The sequence below is a fragment of the Mobula birostris genome, chromosome 11 (genome assembly GCF_030028105.1).
Source record: "Mobula birostris isolate sMobBir1 chromosome 11, sMobBir1.hap1, whole genome shotgun sequence".
Classification (NCBI taxonomy): domain Eukaryota; kingdom Metazoa; phylum Chordata; class Chondrichthyes; order Myliobatiformes; family Myliobatidae; genus Mobula; species Mobula birostris.
In genome coordinates, this window is record NC_092380.1 from 86,933,567 (window position 1) to 86,947,596 (window position 14,030).

Genomic DNA, 14,030 nt, shown 5'->3' on the forward strand with positions numbered 1-14,030 from the left:
CAAACAATAACCAGGCGTCATTTCTTATTGTAAATATAAATACATTCAGGGAGCTTGCAATTACCCTTCAGCTTTTTTTTTGTAAATTGCAAGCAGTAAATTGAAGTTAAAGGCACAGGCTGCTCTACAGACTAAGAGATTGCATATGCAAGAGCCAAATGTTAAGAGAATGGATTTGTTTTAATTGGCTTGCATCAAACCAGGTAACATGGGTAAGTTATTTACAACATTGTGACTTAAGTGCACACTGGCAGACCAGATGGATGTTGTCACCTTAGCATATCAAACATAGTCACAGGTATAGGCAATCAATAGTTTTGTGTACTTATCATATCAGTGTACTCAGAGGCAGCTCTGACAACATTAATTTTTGTTGCCTGGCTCTCTGCTGACAAAAGGGTTTAGAATATTTGCATTAATTAGTTTCTCCCAAAGGTGGTTGGACCTTCAGAGATGTCATATTAATTACAATATGCTTCCACTATATATCTCAAAGGAACTATTTGTCAACACAAATTAAACAATGTAATTGTAACTACTGAAACTGTATTGGATCACCTACTGTAATCTTTTGATCTTAAGGGTATAAAGATTTCCTGTACGTTTGTGTTTGGGATCCCCTACCCAGAGAGTCTTTAGAATGAAGCTTGCTGTACTGAATAATGACTTCTATATCACCAGCTTCTGTATCTCTTTGGGGACTTTGATCACAGTCACCACAAAGGTCAAAAGTGATCTCTGTAATCAGTACTTTCCTTTCCTGACCTTGCAGATGCTGATTAGTAGGGGTCTGCAATATCCAACAGCTGTGACGTCATCAAGTTGTCTGAACTGTCAACCACAATAAAGACTTCTCATTGATAGCAAACCAGAAAGTAAAGTAGATAATTTAAATGCTTTTAAAAAGGATATTTTAAGAAGGTAGAAGCTGAAGTATCATAGAAATGTTTTTAACGCACATCATATTATATAAAAAGTCAAGATATCTTGCAGGATTTTTCTGCAGAATGAATCCACGGGTATAAGGTTAATTTATTAAGAGCAAAGGATATACAGAGGCATGCATATCGTGCATTTTTTTAAAAAAGCAATAAAATACTTTCATGCTATTGCTCCATTGAAAAGGGTGATAGATGTTCTTTGCCTGAAGTCCATCTTGTTGCCTTGCTACAATATCTCAGATAATTTATTGTCTAAAATCTCTTATTTTGTCTCTTGATCCAAGGCAACTTTTCAACCAAAATGTTTATTTTTAGAATCAAGTTGTTACAGACGGGGCTGGTATTTACTGCTTTTTGCAGAGACGGTGGTACTGAGCCTCATGCTTAAACTGATGTAGTCCTTCACTGCTCCTACCACTGGTTACAGGTTTCCAAGGTTTAGATGAAGTGACTTTGAAGAACTAGCAAAATATTCACAAGTCACAAGAGTGGGCAGCTTGGAAGGGAACTTACAAGGTGGTTGTGTTCCAATGGGTCTTTCACTTTTCTCCTTCTTGTGCTAGAGACTGCAGCTTTGGTAAATACTGTGGAGTAATCTAGGCAAACAAATGTATGTATATTCTATAGTTGATACACATCTAAGTAATTATAGTCATAAAATAATACAGCACAGAAACAAGCCCTTTGCCCTAACTGGTCCATGCCAATCATCGTATCCTCCTCGGTGGCACAAGACCACACAAGCACATCTCCTCCACGTACCTATCCTCATGCCTCATAACATTGCAATTGTACTCACAAATTGAGAGTATTCATTCATCGTCCTTACTTGTACCTAGTAAATGAGGGAAGGTCTGGGATGACAGGCGATCAATCACTGTGGCCTTGCAAATCTGCAACAGTGACACCCCTGATGTTTGGTGAGTGACCTAAATAGCTGACTCCTTAATCTCTGGTTCTTGACTCTTCTGTTTCTACTGCTGTGGTGGGACAGCAATCTCTCAGAAGCTGTCCCACCACAGCAGTAGGCCATTCACCTAATCAGCCCCTAATCAGCCCCTAATCGATTTTAATATTGTATTGACACTTGTCTCCCCTATCATTTTCTATATAGAAATGTATCTGTCTCCTTAAATATAACAAAATAAAATAGGGTCAGTCAGTCAGTTAGTGGGTGCCGTCCCGAATCCGGGGTTGGTGGCTATGCACCTCCATCTTCTTCGATCTTGTGACAGCACTGAGTCAAGCCTCTTCTCCAGTTTGTTCTCGCTGGCCGCCATGGCACCGCCCGCCGCCACCCCTGCCGAACTCGAGCCCGAGACTGTGTCGGCTTCCAGCCGTGGCCACTTCTTCGAGCTCGGCCCTTCCTTAGGCGGAGGCCTTGGGCAGGTCCAGGCACACGGTGCAATGCCCAAGTTCATCATATCTCTGCTGACTAGCTGCATAGCATATGATTTGTAGATATGTGGTGAGGCTTTAATCTCTTCCACGGAAGATAGCCGTTGGCTCACAAGGAGCTCAACCGCCCTTTGTCAGGTCTTGTTTTTTTTTAGTCCTGCTGGGTGTCCCCACACCCTCCTCACCAGACTAAGTCCGGTGGGGGAGCCGGCCCACGTTGCCGACCTCTCGAGCACGGCCCCTGTACCTGGCCGAGTATTAAAGACCTGTGCTGATCAAATGGCTGCTGTGATTACTGAGATCTTTAGCCTCTCACTTCGACATTCTGAGGTATCCACCAGCTTCAAGCAGGCTTCATTTATTACCGAAGAAGAATGTGCTAACCTAGCTCAATAACTATCAACCATTAGCACTTACATTCACAGTGATGAAGTGTTTTGAGAGGTTGATGATGAAACATACCAACTCCTGCCTGATGTTACGTACCTCGTAACTGGGTTGCCAAACCAGCAGAAATGGATCACTCAGTTGGAGTCTGGATTACTAGAACTAAGAAAGTTTTATTAAAGAAACAAGCAACACAGTAATCGAAAGGATAATAAATGCAACAGTTCAGCAATGATAAACACACATGTGCACAGAATTAAGATAGCAGCGTCAATCAAGCTCTATCGTTGTCTAAGGGTAAATGACCAATTTCAAAGTGACACAAAAGTCCAGTTTGATTTAGTTCAGTTCGCAGTAATCGTTGCCATGGCGATGGACAACGTGGGGGGGGAGGGAGAGAGAGAACGAGAACAACTGATCATTCAGAAACGGCTTCCACTCACAGACCGGCGATATTGCTCACAAGCAGCTTTCGGGCGGGCCCTTTGTGATGTCACCTGAGGTCACCGACTGTTACCCCTCCTCCAGATGCGGTCGATCCTCTGCAGTGAACCCGGCACCCAAGCGAGGGTGGACACACACCGGGTTCCCGCTGATCGTACCTTTCTACCCTGTGTGTTTAAGGTCCGGTACTTCCCACCGACTCGTGAGAGGCGCACCGCTTCCAGGATCTCGTTACCTTGGGTGTCGTGTGTATCCTACCTTAGCGAACCTGTCCCTTTTTATCCCCCCTGCTGGGGTATCGCCTGTCCATCACTTCAAACAGTTCAGGGTTCAAAGGGGGAGCCGCTCCAGACAGCTCTCTCTCCCGTCCCTTCATTACACATCTCCAGATCGCCTGTCCATCACTTCAAACAGTTCAAGGTTCAAAGAGGGAGCCGCTCTAGACAGCTCTCTCTCCCGTCCCTTCATTACACATCTCCAGATGCTGCTTCATTGTTCCTTATCTCTCCTTCCCTTGAGGACAGGTGGCAGACCAACTGCTGAGGCCACTGGTGCTAGCCCAGGCCAGCAAACATCTTAATTTATGTGTATTCTCGTCACACTGAGAAGTGACTTGGATCCATTCCAATTTGCCTATCGGCACAACAGGTCCATAGCAGATGTCATTTCATTGACTCTTCATTCAACCCTGGAACATCTGGACAGCAATGATGCACATATCACTGTGGAAGAAAATTATAAAGTTAAAATTAATTTTGAATTAAATGTTGCCAAGCTTGACTAGCTAGATATTGCTCAAGACCTGGGTCATGAGGGTGATGGGTTAAGAGGTGGATGCTGCCTTGCTTGTGCATGCTAACATTGGCAATACATAGATCATGCCAGCAATGAGGTATGGTGTCATTGTCAGAGTCGTAAGACAATGGCTCCCCAAGATCACGTAATACTAGGGTTAACCGAGGTCTGTGTCTTCCTTTCTGTTCCCTAACAGAACAAGGTCTCTCATAGTGATTGGTGATGAAATTCTTTTATGGAATTGAATTGAATTGAATTGACTTTATTTCTTACATCTTTCACATACATGAGGAGTAAAAATCTTTACAATATTTTTCTGTCTAAATGTGCAATGTGCGAGTTATAGTAATCTGTAATAAATAGTACGTACAACAGGACTGTCAATATAGCATAGAAGTACAATTGTATCATCGTGAATTAATCAGTCTGATGGCCTGGTGGAAGGAGCTGTCCCGGAGCCTGTTGCTCCTAGCTTTTATGCTGCTGTACCGCTTCCCAGATGGTAGCAGCTGGAACAGTTTCTGGTTGGGGTGACTCGGGTCCTCAATGATACTTTGGGCCCTTTTTATGCACCTTTCTGTAAATGTCCTGAATAGTGTGAAGTTCACATCTACAGATGCTCTGGGCTGTCCATACCATTCTCGGTAGAGTCCCGCGATTGGGGGAAGTACAGTTCCCATACCAGGCAGTGATGCAGCCAGTCAGGATGCTCTCAATTGTACCCCTGTCGGAAGTCCTTAGGATTTTGGGACTCATGCCAAACTCCTTCAACTGTCTGAGGTGAAAAAGGCACTGTTGTGCTTTTTTCACCACACAGCCGGTATGTACAGACCATGTGAGATCCTAGGTGATGTGTATGCTGAGGAGCATAAAGCTGTTCACCCTCTCAACCCCAGATCCATTGATGCCAATAGGGGTTAGCCTGTCTCCATTCCTCCTGTAGTCCACAACCAGCTCCTTTGTTTTTGCAACATTGAGGGAGAGGTTGTTTTCTTGACACCTCTGTGTCAGGGTGATGACTTCTCCTCTGTAGGCTGCCGCATTATTATTTGTGATAAGGCCAATCGATGTAGTGTTATCAGCAAATTTAATTAGCAGATTGGAGCTGTGGACGGTGATACAGTCAAGGGTATACAAAGAGTAAAGCTGGAGGCTTAGGACTTTAGGGGGCTCAGGGGGCTTAGGGGGCCTATGGTAAATCATAGCAAATTTTTCAACAATCATGATGCTCTTTATTGAATACAGATTGGCATCCAATACTAACATCCCCTCAAAACTAATCACTAAGCTTCCAGACTGGCCTCATTACTATCTTGTGGAATTGGATCTTTGATTTCCTCACCTGTAGATCCCAGTCAGTTTGGGTCACCACAAGTGCACCACAAGACTGTAAGCTTAGCTCCCTGTGCGTCTCGCTTTATACATATAACAGTGTGGCTAAGTATGGCTGCAATGGTATATTTAAGTTTGCTGACACCACTGTTGTAGGCCAAATCAAAGGCCACAACAACAACTTTTTACTCAATGTCAGCAAGACCAAGGAGCTTATTATTGACTTCACGAGGAGGAAATTGGAGGTTCATGAGCCAGTCCTCATCAGGGGATCAAAGGTGGAGAGGGTCAGAAACTTTAAATTCCTTAGTGTTATCAACTCAGAAGATCTGTCCTGGGTCCAGCATGTAAGTGCCATTATGAAGAAAGCACAGCAGTGTCTCTACTTCTTTAGCAGTTAGCGAAGATTCAGCATGACATCTAAAACTTTGACAAAATTCTATAAATGTGTGGTGGAGAGTATATGGACTGGTTGCACCACAGCCTGGTATGGAAACACCAATGCTCTTAATGGAAAATTCTACAAGAAGTAGTCGATACGTCCAGTCCATCACAGGTAAAGCCATCCTCACCATTTAGCACATCTACACAGAGAGTTATCGCAGGAAAGCAGCTTCCATCATCAGGGATCCCAACCACACAAGCCATGCTCTCTTCTCACTGCTGCCATTAGGAGCACCAGGACTCATGCCACCAGGTTCAGGAACAGTTGTTAACCCTCATCTATCAGGCTCTTGAACCGATGGAGATGACTTCACTCAAATTTACTCACCCTTTCACTTAACTGTTCCTACAACCTATGGACTCATCTTCAAGATTTCTTCATCTCATGTTTTAGGTATTCATTGTTTGTTTATTTATTTATATTTATATTTTACATTTTGTATTTACACAGTTTGTTGGGTTTTTTTACACATGGGTTCTCCACCCTGTTGGGTGCAGTCTTTCGTTGATTCTATGATGGTTATTGGATTTACTGAGTACGCCCACAAGAAATCCAATCTCAGGGTGATATATGTACTGTGATAAAAAATTTACTTTGAACTTTGAAATATATTCCAAAATTCGGCCCCTATAACCCTTCGTGGTAGTGAGCTGCACAAGTTCACCGTCCTTTAAGCGAAGACATCTCTCATCATCGCCATTCTAAATCTCTTTCCTTTAATCAAAGACTGTGACTTTTTGTTCAAGGTTCTACAGCCAGGGCAAATCCCTTCCCCATATCTACTCTGCCTAATCTTGAGTGAACTTAATCTTATCCTGACAGCTTCCAGCTACAGAACTAGAATGAATATACCACCAAGATGTTTATCATTTGCTAGAAGAAAGATTAATCATGTGCAGTTCATTAGTTAGTAAGGCTTTGATAATTCATTCAAACAAAGAAGACTTTCAGTCTTGGGATATGCCTGCAGCATGATGCTGGATCTATGATGGTATTATAGAAAAATAGCATTAGCTCTACTGCATAACAACCATCTATTAGTGCCATTATGCATTAAAAAAAATGTGATAGCTATAAATTCCTCAGACTACTGACCCATGTATCAAGTGCATTAAGTCCTAAAGATGATTCATCATCAAGAAATGACACAACTATTTTTCTTGAGATATATGCAACCTAATCAGTTGGTTTAATGCTCTGGACAATGCAAACGCCTATGTAAGGATGCTGTTCATTGACTATAACTCAGCGTTTAACACCATCATTTCCACAGTCCTGATCGATAAGCTATAGAACCTGGGCCTCTGTACCTCCCTCTGCAACTGGACCCTCGATTTACTAGCCAGAAGACCACAATCTGTGCAGATTAGTGATATCTCCTCCTTGCTGATGATCAACACTGGTGCACCTTAGGGGTGTGTGCTTAGCCACTGTTCTACTCCCTCTATATCCATGACTGTCTGGCTAGGTATAGCTCAAATACCATCTAAAAATTTGCTGATGATATGGCCATTGCTGCTAGAATCTCAGGTGGCGATGAGAGGGCATACAGGAGCAAGATATCCCAACTAGTGGAGTAGTGTTGAGGAAACAGCCTTGCACTCATTGTCAGTAAGATGAAAGAGCTGATTGTGGACTTCAGGAAGAGTAAGGCAAGAGAACACAAACCAGTCCTCATAGAGGGATCAGAAGTGGAGAGAGTGAGCAATTTCAAGTTCATGTGTGTCAAGGTCTCTGAGGACCTCACCTGGTCTCAACATATCGATGCAGCTATAAAGAAGGCAAGACAGTGGCTATTTTTCATTAGAATTTTAAAGAGATTCGGTTTGTCACCTAAAACACTTGAAAGATTCTACAGATGTACCATGGAGAGCATTCTGACGGTCTGCATTACCGTCTGGTATGGGCGTGGTACTGCACAGGACTGAAAGAAGTTACAGAAAGTTGTAAAATTAGTCAGCTCCATCTTGGGTACCAGCCTCCACAGTATCCAAGACACCTTCAAGGAATGATGCCTCAGAAAGGAGGCGTCCATTAGTAAAGACCTCCACCTCCATAGCATGCCCTCTTCTCATTGATACCATCAGGAAGGAGCTTTTGAATCCTGAAGACACACACTCAGTGATTCAGGAACAGCTTCTTCCCCTCTGTCATCTGATTTCTGAATGGACATTGAACCCATGAACACTACATTTCTACTTCTTTTTATTTTTATTTTTGCTCTCCTTATTCAACTTAACTATATATATATATATATATATATACTCTTAGTGTAATTCTTTTTTTCTCTCATTGTGTATTGCATTGGACTGCTGCTGCAAATACAACAAATTTCACAATGTATGCTGGTGATATTAAAACTGATTCTGATTCCTAAAAGGATATTCAACCTATTAACACTACTCCACTTTTTAATATATGTTTTTACACTATTTTTAATCTACTTGACATGTATATATATATATATATATATACTTGCTGTAATTGATTTCCTTTTTTTTATTATCATGTGTTGCAAATACTGCTACTGCAAAATTAACAAATTTGCCAGTGTTAATAAACCTGATTCTGATTCTAAGTGACACTGGGTAGAGCAGTGTCCATACATATGATGACTGACAGAAAATGATAAAGTAGTGGTAGTGGGGGGTGTGGTGTGCTGGTTTGTGGGTAGAGGTATTGGTCAGCCTTACTCCTTGGGGAAAAGTAACTGTTTATGTGTTTCATGGTCTGGACATTCGATGTTCCTCAGTGATGGGTGGGGACAAACAGTCCATGAGCAAGTTGGGCAGGGATCCTTCATAATATTGCTGGTCTTATTCCAGTCCTTTTCTGTATATATGTCCTTGATGACATGTAGGCTGGTGCTGGTGATGCGTTGACTATCCTTTGTAAGAGCCTTCCTGTTTGCTGCAGTAAAGTTTTTTTACCATGCTGTGATGCTCTCCACTGTGCAACTGCAGAGGTTGTGATTATTGATGTGCATAATTCAGCTCCCTTCAGCCTCCTCAGAAAGTAGAGGCATTGGTGAGCTTCCTTGACTGTGTAGGATGTGTTCTGGGACCATGAAAGATTGTGGGAGATGTGCACTCCAAGGAGTTTGAAACAGCTCGCAGTTTCCACTGCTGTGCCACTGACGTAAAGAGGGGGTGAGATGTATTTGATATTCAAATTTCACATTAATGAAACAAACATTAATAAAAAAGGTAGTCTTCAGTTAACAATGTTAAAGCATTTGGAAATGGAAATCCCAGACCTATTTTTATATTAATTTCCAAAATACTAGAATTAGTACCTGAAATATACCTACAGCACTGAGCCAAGTTATATATATTTTTCTCCTCATGTATTATCTGGTGACATCTAAGACAAGAAAATGAGTCAGAGTGAGCATAAATCCATTACTGCTGTCAGTTAAGATTCTTTCTCCTATGATCTTTAATCTTTTGAAAGAGATCTTCAATGTTTAGTATGGGAATGTGACAGGATTTGTAGTGAGTCTTTTGGAGTGCTTTTCTTAGTATGTTGTCTGAGATGTTCAATTATTTTTAACTGCCCTTTTCATGATATTCTCTTCACTGATCCCCATTATTTTTATTTCTTTGCTTTTTCCTTAGATTGACTGCTTGAAAGAGAAAGTATCAGACAACAAATAGCTAACATTTTTAATTATTGAATTTTAAGTTTTAATATTACTTTTATCTTCATAATCTCTTCATGCATTCAAACTCTCTTCAAGATTTTACCTATGAATACAATTTCTTTGTGAAATGTTTATGTTAATTGGCTCCTTAAGGTTTTTATAGTCATGGTGATAATGGGGACAAGCTCCTACTACCTATTAAATACTCCCTATGGTGTGCGCTTCAAATAGTCTCTGACGCATCCATTTCCTGGCCTTCATGTGTGGCTTTGCTATTAAGCCCAACAGAACCATTTCTACCAACTGGAGAAGTGCAAAGGCGGGTTACTGGTGCCTTAAAACCAGTTGAGTAGGCAGATGGGGTTCGTTAGTCGTTGTTGGTAGCTCATCTAGAGAAGGAAAACTGATCTCAAACTTCCACTGCCTTGCAGCTATACCCTCTCACAGGGCAGGTTTCAGGAGTCAACTCTGAGAAAAAGAACAGAGCTCAAGTCCATAAGACAATCCTATGTTGAGTTCAATGCTGACTGGCAGTCTCCTTTTCCCACTGAGGTTAGGTGGGACTACAACCAGAGGTCATGTGATAAGGGTGAAAGGTGAAAAGTTTAAAGTGAACATGAGGGGAAACGTCTTCACTCAGAGGGGCATGAGAATGTGAAACGAGCAGCCAGTACAAGTCGTCCATATAAGCTCAATTTCAACATTTACGGGAGGTTTGGATAGGCGAATGGATGATTGGAGTACGGAGGTCTATGGTCCCAGTGCAGGTCAATGGGAAAAGGCAGTTTAAATGCTCCAACATCGACTAGATGGGCCAAAGGGCCTGCTTCTGTGTTGTACCTTTCTATGATTCTGGGCCTTTATGATTCCTACAACACTGCTGGTACCAAGCTATATTGGTCGCTGCCCTCTTTGGGCTCATCAGATGCGTGGAGAGGAGGAGCTTGTGACCTGAGCAAAAGCGTACTCTCCATATTGTACTGCCCAGGCTTGCATAGCTAGAAGCTATGACACAACACCCATGGTCGACCCTGACCAACGGAGTCCTCAGTCATAATTATAACACTTTCAGTATTGTTTTTCATTGTTTGATAAGTGTATAGATATGTAGAAAATTATTTATTTCTCTGTTATTACAAATCTGGATGAGTAGAAATGTAGAGGTGCACAGAACCTTGAAATAACTATCCTCACATCCTTGAAAGCTGTAGAAGAGATATGTAGATAAAGTAGTTCAAAAGGTTTGTAAATATTTGTTTTATTGACATGTACACTAATGCACCTTTGTGCTTTTCTGGCTAATACAGAAGGGTCCAACAACACCTGAGAGAGTACCGAGGAGATCTGTGAGAATATTCACTAAACTGGATATTTTAATTTATGAGGACAGATAGGCTGGCTGGAATTGCTTGCATTGAAACAGGGAAGTCTAAGGGTAGATTTAATGTATAGAATTATAAAAGGTCTTTACAGCCTTGTACCTATTTGTCTACCTGCATCTTATTGTCAATACACTATTGTTACCTGATGACCTGCATGAATAGCATGCAAAATAACATTTTTCACTGTACTTTGGTACATATGAATATAATAGTAATAAAAAAAACAGAAATGTGGAAGAAAACAAAAATTGTAACTTCTTGTTACAAAGAAGAATTGGAGGAATGTTATGGAAGACTATCGTTACCTGTAATGTGATGGGCTCTAGAAATTGTGACCCAAAAGAAAGTTAGAGGCAGACAATGACAACTCAGTGGAGAGTATCCTAACTGGTTACATCAAGCCTAATATGGAAACAGCAATGTCCATGAAACAAAATGGCAACGGAAGGTGGTAGACACTGCCATGAATACGTTTACATCGAGTGCTGCCACAAGAAAGCAGCATGTATCAACAAGGACTCACACCATCTAGACCAAGCCCTCTTCTCATTACTACCATTGGGCAGGAGATACAGAAGCCTTACATCCCACATCACCAGTTTCAGGATGAGTTATTACCCTGCAAGCACTGGACTCCCGAACCATTGTGGATTACTACAATCACCACTACTCTCATCTCATTCTACAACCTACAGACTCACTTTGAATTATACTCTTCAACTCATGCTCTCAGTATTATTTTTCATTGGCAGTTTGTTTTCTTTTACACATTGATTATTTGTCAGTATTTATTTTTTATTTCTTTACTGCCTGTTATGCCACTGGCGTTTAGAGCAGCATTGAAGGTCCTCCATCTGTGCCAGTGTTCAGGGCTTCCTTGGCTTCCTCTTGGCTGTTTATGTACAGTTTTCTTTTGTAAATCCTGTTGTATTTCTTTTCGTTTTCCTGCAAACATCTACTAGAAAATGAATCTCAAAGCAATATATGGTAAAATAAATATACTTTGGTAATAAATTTACTTTGATTTTGACTTCAGCTCTTTTTAAAATGGCTAGATAATCACTTGGAATTTTATAATCTATTGGGCCATAGAACAAGACCTCAGAGCTGGAATTACCCTGTAATTTCTCTCTCTCTCTCTATACATATACTGTGTATATATAACTCTTGTGTCTGCATAGCTAACCATGACAAGCACACTATTCAAACCTGCTTTTGAGACCTACTCCTTCTTTCTTTCACACTACCTCATTTTATTCCCTTTACAGACAAACATGACTGATTCTTCTCACTCATATTGTTTGAATAGATTCGGGTTATTTTGGTCGGCACTGCTTACGTGTTGAGAAGTAGTGGCAATGTATGAACAGAAGTGTCTCCCAGAGGGTACAAAGATCTTGGAATAAATATCTACAGATCCTGAAGTAACAGGACAGGTGGATAAGCGAAGCCAACGAAAGAACAACAGAGCTCTGAGACTGGGTGACAGGAGGTGCAGAGAATGAAAAGTAAATTAGGACTGAGATACTTTTGAGAGAACTTGTACTGGTAAATCATGTCAAGCCATTTTAACCTGATTCTTGCTGGGAGGTCTGGGTAACTTTAGGAATTCAGTGCACAGATAGACAAACATAGATATTGCTAGTGGCTGTACAGCTGGGCTCCATATATAATCCAGCAGCATCACTCAGTTTTACTGAGGCTACATCCACACTAGACCGGATGATTTTGAAAACGCCGGTATCGCGTAAAAATACCTCTTTCCACATTAAACCGGATATTTGGGTGAATCTCCTCCTACTGGGCATGCGCAGGACACACAGAAAACAACCGAAGAGGAAATGGTATACTTGGTGTGCGTTTGTCCAGTTACAGACTAGAAAAACTTAAAATAGGAAATTGCCAAACAAAAGACTTGGTGCGCGTTTGTCCAGAAACATTTCCTACAGCCATAGTCTCTTCATTGATGAAAGGACGACAGCAACAACTAAATGCAATAAGGCTTGTTACTGGGCAAATGTGAAATTTTCTGTTATCTCATTTGTTTGCCTTTACTTTTGCCATGTTTTTGTGTATTATTTTGCTGAATTAACATGTGCAATAAAATGAGTTACTGGGCAAAAGTGACAACTGCATCTATTGAATGTTTGCACAAGCAATACATTAATAAAGCACCTTGTTAAACGTATAAAACATGTCTGCATCAGCGTTATCTTGTATTTCCATACAATGTTACATTAGACTGTTACACATCTATTGTCAGATATCGTTGTGGCGTTGGAGGTTGCATCAAGAAAACAATGAAATGCCGCGCTGTTGCCACCATTTGTTCCGGCACATCATGACAGCGGTTTTAAAATAGCAGGTTACCCTGTACACACTACAACGGATATTAGGCGTTTTTAGATTTATTCACCCTGGGGAACGTTTCTGAAAATCTTCATGTTCGGGGGAGGAAAATGCCGTTTCAGTGTGGACGGAAGGTCAAAACAAAGAGAAAAGGCTTTGGTTATGGATTTATCCGGTCTAGTGTGGGTGTAGCCTGAAATTTCCCAGCATGCACATCAGGCATCTGGATTATACAGCATGTAGCAGTTTAGATCTGGCCCAGTCATTATTGATTTCAGTGATGATTAAGAATTGCAGTAAAGAAGAAAGGGAAACCTGGAATTATTTTGGCTTTATTGTTTTAAATTAGTTATGTGAGCAGGTTAAGGTGCTTTATCTTTCTAATGTACGTTGGTTAAAAATTTTAAGTGACATTGGTTTTCTTTAGTTTTTAAGTATTTCTGAATGCTGCAGACTGAGAAACCCTGTAAAAGGTTTAGAGCGTATTTTATGGCTCACGGCCAGCTGTACCGACTGTCAAAACTGGCACTGGTGTTTCGACAATTGTTAGGGTTTCCAGAAGAGTTTTGGTGTGAAGTTCCTGCAATATGCTTTTTACTGCTCAGATGTCGCTGCTGGATTTTGGATAATTAGTACTAGCAAGAGAGACCTTCTGGTTCCAAGTCAAGTAAGTTCAGGCATGGATAACTGCAGTGGTGATAGATGACTAGCCTATGCCATAAGATACAGTCCCCTATTTTTTGTATGTGTTCTTTACTGGGGAAAGTAGGGAACTCTTACTCATTTGATTGTGCACTGCTATTTTCTCGCTGATCTAATTATATTTCACAATAGAATCATTGAACTATTTAGACATCACTCTTATTAAATATCGACCCTTTTCTGATGAGTTTTCTGCTTTATGAAATCTTATT